This window comes from Pelodiscus sinensis, chromosome 7 (genome assembly GCF_052426305.1).
Source record: "Pelodiscus sinensis isolate ZL-2025 chromosome 7, ASM5242630v1, whole genome shotgun sequence".
NCBI classification, from domain to species: domain Eukaryota; kingdom Metazoa; phylum Chordata; order Testudines; family Trionychidae; genus Pelodiscus; species Pelodiscus sinensis.
The window spans coordinates 44,596,776-44,606,026 of record NC_143058.1 but is presented as its reverse complement, the minus strand read 5'-3'; the positions used below and the strand labels follow the sequence as shown (position 1 = coordinate 44,606,026).

Here is a 9,251-nt window from a genome sequence, read left to right as displayed (position 1 = left end):
AAGAGTGCAAAGATGTCCATGAATAAGGTAACAATGTGTTAGAATGTTTCAGAAGTATTCTACACTGGAGCAATCCAAGCAAATACATCTTTATTGCTGTGTGCTGGCTTCTTTGTGATATTTGCAGCAAATGTCAAAGATCACAGAAAAGGCAGGAGAGGTTGTCAAATCAATTCAGAAAATGTTTTGGCATAATTACAAACATCTTTACAATTTTGTTTCTTAAAAATGATAGGACATCTCTGAAGATTATCCAAGAATATACCTGTTGAATGTCAGTATCATATTTAGTGAATCTAGACTCCAAGATGTAAATAGAAAGTCAACATTCTGCAGTGATGAGTACTGTGTAAGAGTCTTCTTGCCACAAAATAACCTAAAAAAATTCAGTCTAATATGTGCTTTTAATGTAGTGCTGTGACAGCATTAGCTAAGGCTGTCATTTTCAGACTGGACTAGTTCAAGCATCTGCATCCTTGACACCTTTGAATATTTTAACCCAGCTGACTGTTAAATACTGTCAACAAATAAAGCCAGAAGGGGAGGGGCTGGGGTTATCTACCCTGCATTATGCTCTATGTTTCCAACTTGATTTGGAGGTCTGTAATTCTTAAATCACGCACATGTGTCAAGAGGAAAATAACCCCCCCACTCACTCTGTTTGGGAACGAGGAAGGTATTAATTCTCACCATTTTGCTGAACAGAACTGGTGAGAGAATGGTACAGAGAGGTTTGTGGTATGCCCATTCTCCGTTTCTCATTTCCTTTGTACCAGCGTGCTTTCTCCATCTTCGACTATCAGGCATCCTGTCGATTCGTCTGCAAGTATAGTGAACTAAAATACAGTGACTGCAAAACAGTTGCTGTTGGTGAAGGATTAATTTCATACTGTATGAAAAAGGCAGCTGTTGATAGTGCATAAGGGGAACACTTATCATGCTAATGAATTTCATATAGTTAATAGCATCAAGCATCAAAGGTTTGGTCTCAGCTTTGCATCCTAAAGCTTTGTGGCCCAGCCAAGCATCAGCACAGGACTAAAGTGGGAATCTTATCTCATGGGACAGTATGAATGGACTAATTACTGCTTATGGGGCCCAATCCTCAGTCAGTATGCAGGAGTTTTGATTAAATAGAGGCTATAGAATAAGGGACAACATCTTTAAAGCTGCTTGTTACAAACACCCATGGTTACGTCTAGACTGACATGATTTTCCACAAATACTTTTAACGGAAAAGTTTTTCCGTTAAAAGCATTTGCGGAAAAGAGCATCTAGATTGGCACGGATGCTTTTCCGCAAAAGCACTTTTTGAGGTAATGCGTCCCTGCCAATCTAGATGCGGTTTTGCGCAAGAAAGCCCCGATCGCCATTTTCGCGATCGGGGCTTTTTTGAGCAAAACAATACTGCGTTGTCTACACTGGCCCTCTTGCGCAAAAGCATTTGTGCAAGAGGGCTTTTGCCCGAATGGGAGCAGCATAGCATTTTCGCAAGAACACTGACAATCTTACATGAGATCGTCGGTGTTCTTGCGGAAATTCAAGCGGCCAGTGTAGACAGCTGGCAAGTTTTTACGCAAAAGCAGCTGCTTTTGCGGAAAAACTTGCCAGTCTAGATGCAGCCCCATATGTATAGCTGTTATCCCACAAGACTTAGTCTACAGAAATTTTGGAGGAAGGGGGATTTTTCATTGATGATCATATTTTTCAATGCATGTACTCAGTTTGATACATGTGTGATGCTGACAGGTGGAATTGAATCTGAGACCTCTGGAGCTTAGAACATGAGCATCTACCACGTGAGCTAAAAGCCAGCTGGCAGTAGAACAGACTCATTATTCTCTCTGCAAGTCGTCTCAATGCCACAAGATGGGACAGTGCACTACACCCAAGATGGTGTATGGGTTACATGTGTCAGAGAAAAAAATTCTGTTTCCACCTTATATTACTAATTAAAAGTATGGGACAAACATTCTTGAAAGCACAGAAAGCACAAAGGTGTATAGGCAACAGGGAAACACCTTACTGAGGCTAAGAAATTTCTTATCTAATTTTTATAAACATTGTGGCAGCACCATTCCTACCAAGGGGGCAAACTTTAGTACTGTATATTCTGAAAGCAGAGATAGATGATACAATAGATGTTTATGAAGGAAGGAAGTGTGATTATGAAGGATGTTGTGATAGTTCCCTCTAGCAGCCTAGCATAGTGGATTAAGATTGTGTGGCAATTTCTGTTCTGCACCCTATTTTCTGGTTCTCTGGTTTCATACTAAATCTGTGAAGCTGAATTTTGCACTCTTGATCAAAAGGTGAATATTTCAAAAGAGTCTGAGCAAAATCAGTTCAGTTGCTTTGGAGATGGGGTATGCACATATGTGTAAGAGCAAAAATTCTCTTCCCTATGTGCTGTAATTGGCGATGTTGTGGTTAATTAGAAAGTAGACATGACAGACTTAAGTAAGTAATTGTGGAAAAATGAGTTCGGTAGTTTTGAGGTGAAGAATGATGGTGTTGGGAAGTTTCACACATGCAGAGCAGAATTTTGCTGTTTGTTTTTATTCAGCTCAAAAGCTAAAGAAGATTAGAACACTGGTGACACTGAACCACTTTAGTTATGAGTCTGTCTGCTCATGTTTCAGCTTCCTTTGATGTCTCCATCCGTGTCTTCCCCAAATTTTGCCAAAATCCTGAAGTATGAATGGACTAACAGAAAGCCACACCTTGCTGCAATGAAAAGGTAAAATTATTAGCCTATTTGTCTGACCATTTGGTCATAAAATTGCTGACTATGGGTGGTCTTTTCAGGTGCTTATATTATTATCATCCCTCAAGAGCTGAAAAACAATTGCAGAAAAACTCATCTAGGCTTGTGCAAAAGATATTGTGATGTGTGTGCTTAATGAGCAATTCAGTAAAAAAGTTATTTAACATCTATCTTAGTGACATCCCAAAAACTGGCTCTGCAATGTTTATCTACGCAGATGATATCGCACTGGCTGCACAATCACAATCTTTTAAAACTGTCAGCCAGTCGCTAACACCCGACCTATATCCAACTACCTACAGAAGTGGCAGCTCAAACCAAATCCAGACAAAACTGTGGTCACAACTTTTTATCTAGACAACCGTAATGCTATCACAAAATTTGATATTGCTTTCTGTGAGAAGAAGATTGCTTACGAGCCTCATCCCAAATACCGAGGCGTAACACTTGACCGTACGCTCTCCTTCTGACGCCATCTGGAACAAAGGAGAAACTAAAGCCAAGAATCAACCTTCTAAGAAAACTCACTGCAATCAGTTGGAGAGCTGGATCTCAGCAGTAGGCCTGGTGTATTCTGTTGCTGAATATTGCTCACCTGTGTGGTCAGAAAGCGCCCACACAAAGCTAGTCAACACTCAACTGAATAGCGCCATGTGAGTGATAATGGGAACTTTAAAGCCCACTGCCATAGACTGTTTACTGCCTCTGGCAAACATTGCCCCACCAAGCATTTGTCGAAAGGAGCAGGAATACAGACTACACCAATGTATCAACCACAGCAGCCAATCTCTTCCCATCCAGAAATACTTTGATCAGCCACCAACATTGCGTCTTAAATTCCATAAGCCTCCCTGGCAGTGAGCGAAGGAAGCAATGGCCAATGTCAAGGAACCATGGCAAGCTGAATGGCAGCAAGTAAATGTCCCAAACAAACATCTTGTGTCGGATCCCACTACTGAGCAGAAAGGCTTCGATCTGCCCTGGAGACTGTGGTATGTCCTAAACTGGCTTAGGACTGGTCAGGGCAGGTGCGGTTATCTATTACATAAGTGGAATTTGTTGCCATCTCCACTGTGTGATTGTGGCAGTCCGCAAACTATACATCACATTGTTGCGAAATGCCCAACATGAATATTCACTGGCTCATTGGAGGATATCCATAATCTAACCAGCAATGCTGTTCACTGGCTTGAGAGCTTGGACGTCCAACTTTGACGAAGAAATACAGCATTGAACACGACATTCGAAAGAAGAAGTAAAAAAGTGGAAGCAGTGCTGCTATCAAATCATGCTGTTGCATGTCGCATTCAAGATCTCGCTACTGATAGCAAGAGAGCGCTAGTTTCTTGACTGTGGTTTTGTGATGTGTATTCATTACAGCTAGATAAGTTCACTGACATGACGGGGCTTGCAGTGTTACTTGTGTTTGTCCATTGTATGTTGGATAAAAGCATTGAGGAGGACTTGCTAATACATGAATCCTTGAAGAGCAATGTGCCTCATGAAAAAATATTTAACTGTATTAACAGCTTTATTACAAGATATGAAAGTAATTGAGAAAAATGTGTTGAGGTGTATAGTTATTGCACCAGGATAATGGCTGGGAAAACAGCTGGATCTGTATCATGAATCAAGGATGAGACTCCAAACTGTACCAACATTCACTGTGTTCTCCACAAACAAGTTCTTGCAGTTAAGAAGAGGCTTCTACCTCTTAAAAATGCTCTGGACAAGGCTGTGCAAATTATTAATTGCATAAAAACTAGACAACTACAATCCAGACTGTTCAAAATTCTGTGCAAAGAAATGGGCAGTCAGCACACAGCACTCCTTCCACATATGGAGGTGAGGTGGCTATTGTGAGGGAAAGTGTTTGTGGGACTTTTTGAGCTTTGCCACTTTACTTTGTAGATCACAAACATCAACTCTCTAGTTGTTCGACAAATTGCTCATGGCTGCTGAGACTTGCGTACCTTGCAGATATATTCACCAAGCTGAATGAAGTTAATCTGTGGCTGCAAGGAAGAAATGTGAATATTTTCACTGTAAAAGATAACATTTCATCGCTATTAAAGAAACTGGAATTTTGGGCGTTGTCTGTAGAAGGAAAGAATTTTGCTTTCGTTCATTAAATGATGCTTTGACTGAAACCAATTTCATTTTTGATGAAGATATTTGCAGTGAATTTGTACAGCATTTATATGACTTGCATTTTTCTCTTTTAGAATACTTTCCTCCCACAAATGTCAATAATTCTTGGGTGAAATATCCATTATAAAAATGGATTATTAAAAAAGCCAGTTGGCTTATCAGCTCAAGATTATGAGAGCCTGATCAACATGACTTCTGAATACCACTTAAAACAAAATTTCAGTGAATTTCTGCTAATTATTTTTTGGTGCAACCTGTTTCAAGAGTACTCAAATGTTGCAAAATGTGCAGTTCGGGAGCTTCCTTTCCTTTGCTATAACATATTTGTGTGAAATTGGATTTTTATATTATGCCACAACAAAAACAAAAGATAGGAACAGACTTGATGCTGCACTTAATATAAGAATCCAACTTTCCAGCATCATTCCTGACGTTAAATGGATTTGCAAGGAAAAAACACAAGCTCACTCGTCTCATTAAAATATGAAAACATTGTGGCTACGTCTACACTGGCCCCAAATTCCGGAAAAGTCATGCAAAGCAGGTAAGTCAGAATAGGGAAATCCGCGGGGGATTTAAATATCCCCCGCGGATTTAAATAAACATGTCCGCCGCTTTTTTTCCGGCTTGGGGAAAAGCCGGAAAAAAGCATCTAGACTGGCGCGATCCTCCGGAATAAAGCCCTTTTCCGGGGGATCTCTTATTCCTACTTTCAGGTAAGTAGGAATAAGAGATCCCCCGGAAAAGGGCTTTATTCCGGAGGATCGCGCCAGTCTAGACACTTTTTTCCGGCTTTTCCCCAAGCCGGAAAAAAAGCGGCGGACATGTTTATTTAAATCCGCGGGGGATATTTAAATCCCCCGTGGATTTCCCTATTCTGACTTATCTGCTTTGCATGACTTTTCCGGAATTTGGGGCCAGTGTAGACGTAGCCTGTATGTCCAACAACAATGACCCTGTTATTTTGTTGATAATTTTCTGATAATTTTCTTGGTGGGCGGGAGAAAGAATGTATAAGATATATACTAGAAATAACAATAGAATTGCAAGACATTATCTATTTATTTGGATACCTATCAAATTAAAATTTGTAATATTTTAGGGGCTCCACCAAATTTTCAGGACCCCACAGGAGCTATGCAGCCAAAAAAATTTTGGGAAACCATAGATTACTGTATATTCAGATTTTTAGTCTAGCCAGAATTATTAATTATTCTTCCTGCATTCAACTCTATCACTTTGATTATTCATCTGACTACTAGGAAAATCCAGGTTGTTTTTCTATAAAGTTATGTATCTGTTGAGAGAATAAACCAAATCATGTTGTTACATAATAGTACGTTAATGATTGCCCATTAGGCTGTTTACATCAAGCTTTTCTAAGTTAGATTTTTACAAAGTAATGAACTTTAAATATTTAGTTTCCTCAGTTTCTTGTTATTCATTATAAAACAATAACAACAGACTTCAGTGAATAAAAGGAAAATAAATTATGGTAAGTTTCAAATAGGGTTCATGTTAGTCAATCAGTCATTATCCAGATTAAATAATGATCTTCTCCAGGGATGAAATATATTTCTGTATTCTGGACCAGCAAGAATACCTCCATGATCATAGGCATTTAAAACTGTAATTATGAAACACATTATTGAGATATACTGTGTTTGCATAGCTTGCATGTAGAATGAAAGCTTTGTGTTATTTTTCTTTGATGCTGTTGTTAGCAAATTGCTTCATTACCCCAAAGACTTGTTGAGATTAAAGAAGAGGCCTGCACAAAAAGGTCACGTTGAATACTCAAGATACTTAGTAATGTGAGTTTAAAAAAGCAACACAACCCAGCTGCAAAGAGTAATAGGAGCCATGGGAAAACAATATCCTACAGTCCTCCTGAACACTAACCTCTCATTGATTTCAATGGGAATTCCTCATGTGAATTGATAGCAGGATTGGCCACTAAGAGCCATGTGTAGCCAGCCCTATTCATTTACGCTCCCATTAATTTCAGAAGGAGGCTTATTTTTTCTCCATAAAAATTTTCCTCCATAAACATGCAAAAATACAAAGCCAGGAAAAACATACAAAACTAACCATTTTGGCTCTATGTAGGATTTTTGTTTTTATTTTCTCTTTTTTCACTTATTTGTTGTTTCACACTAATATTAGCTGTCTCAAGATAAATTTGTCATGCACAATATTTACAGATCACGATATATCTGTTTGATAATATCGAAAAAGAAGAGGAAGTTTACTTGGAGTTGATATTCAGATCATGATTAATTTCCATAAAAAAGAATGTTTAGAAAGAAGAACAACCTTCCACAAATAAGAAATCTTTAGATTAACATTTAAAATGATTAACAAAAGTAGATTGTTAATTTCTACTATGTGTATACATAGAGGTTTGTGGAAAAAAAAGGCTTCCGCTAAGTGTCCTTGTGTAGTTTTTGTTACGTGTTGATCATTTATCTTTGTTTAGTCCTCATAGCTGAATTGTGAATATGACACTGTACCCAGAACCCACTCTAAGAACTGGATGCAAATGACAAAATACAGTTGCAAAGTGACCCAGATCTACTGGGATGGTGCCTTGTGGCAGGTGCTAAAAGCTTCCAAGGTTTCCTGTACTAAATGATTAATATGTTGTCACAATTTTTTTCACTTTGTTTTCCTCCAAAATCTTAATAAATCTTGTGAAACCACTATTAAGACAATAAAAAAAATCTTAGTGACCCAGAATTTGTGTGTACAAAACATGAGAGTCTGTTTGTGGGTTATTAATATCATTAGGTATTCCACAATGTCGAAATTAACCAATTATGATTCTGTTCAGTTTAGAGTTTAAAAAAATCCCCTTCTTTTAGCCCTTCTCTTCAGAAAACACAAAGAATTCACTTCTTGCTGACAGTCATAATAAAGCATATGAGAAAAAATGTTTTCAAAAATGTTTTCGATAGTCTACAGATATAGTTTTGTGCATAGTGGTTGTTTTTCCATTTTTCTTCACATAGAGTGGTTGGACCTGATACATGTGATCCAGCGAATAAGTCATGGGGACCTAGAGACCTGGATTCTGTTCCTGTGCACTACCAATGGTGGGCAGGATGACTTTGGGTCAGTCACGCCACCGCTCTGTCTCAGTTTCGTCATTGTTAAAATGGGCCGAATAATTTCTTCTTTCAGCTCTGTGAAAGTGAATCAATAAAAACTTTTAAGGACATGAAATAAGAAAGGGTATGGCTACACTAGTCACCCTAGTTTGAATTAGGGTGGCTAATGTAGTCATTCGAACTTGCAAAGGAAGCCCGGGATTTAAATATCATTGCAGGAGGAGTAACGGTAGTTCGAATTAAGAGTGTTAATTCGAACTACCTAGCCCGTGCTGTGTGTAGCAGTGGGCAGGTAGTTCGAGATACCAGGCATTTAAAAATGGCGGCGCCCGGGAACACGCAAATGAAGCATGTTGTTCTATTTGACTACAATAGCTAAAGAAGCAATGGTAATGTATTACAGTGACTTGGTTGCTTGCCATGCAATGTAAAAATACTCATCATTTTCAAAAAGTTAAAATTGTAAGATCGTTAATGTTCCAACATTCCTTGAAATCGTCCTACCCCATTTTAGAGATGGAGGAAGTGGAGATGAATTGATTTGTCCAAGATCACACAGTGAGTCATATCAGAATCATACCTCAGAAGTCCACTATTAGGCCACTGGAGTACTCACCCCACCTCCCTAACTCCAACTTCTCTCTTATCCTCCTTACCTTCACCCCCATAGAATCATAGAACCACAGAGCTGGAAGAGACCTCAGAAGGCCATCAAGTCCAGACCCCTGCTCTAGGCAGGTCCAATCCCAACTAAATCAACCCAGACAGGGCTTTGTCAAGCTGAGACTTAAACACCACTAGGGATGGAGACTCCACTACTTCCCTAGGTAACCCATTCCAGTGTTTCACTACCCTCTTAGGACCTCTACCACCACAACTTGAGACCATTGCTCCTTGTTCTGCCATCCGTCACTACTGAGAACAGCCTTTCTCCATCCTCTTTGGAACCTTCCTTCAGGAAGTTGAAGGCTGCTATCAAATCCCCCCTCACTCTTCGCTTCTGCAGACTAAACAGACCCAACTCCCTCAGCCTCTCCTCATAGGTCATATGCTCCAGCCCCCTAATCATTTTGGTTGCCCTCTGCTGGACCCTCTCCAATGCATCCACATCCTTCCTGTAATTGGGGGCCCAGAACTGGACACAATACTCCAGATGTGGCCTCACCGGAGCTGAATAAAGGGGAATAATGACATCTCTGGATCTGCTTGCAATTCTCCTCTTA

At 39.4% G+C, this 9,251-nt stretch overlaps 1 pseudogene; it reads left to right on the top strand.

The window, feature by feature from the left end:
• The first annotated feature begins 740 nt into the window (after positions 1-740).
• LOC149524066 (zinc finger BED domain-containing protein 5-like) lies at positions 741-5,398 on the top strand (annotated as a pseudogene).
• The last annotated feature ends 3,853 nt before the right edge of the window (positions 5,399-9,251 follow it).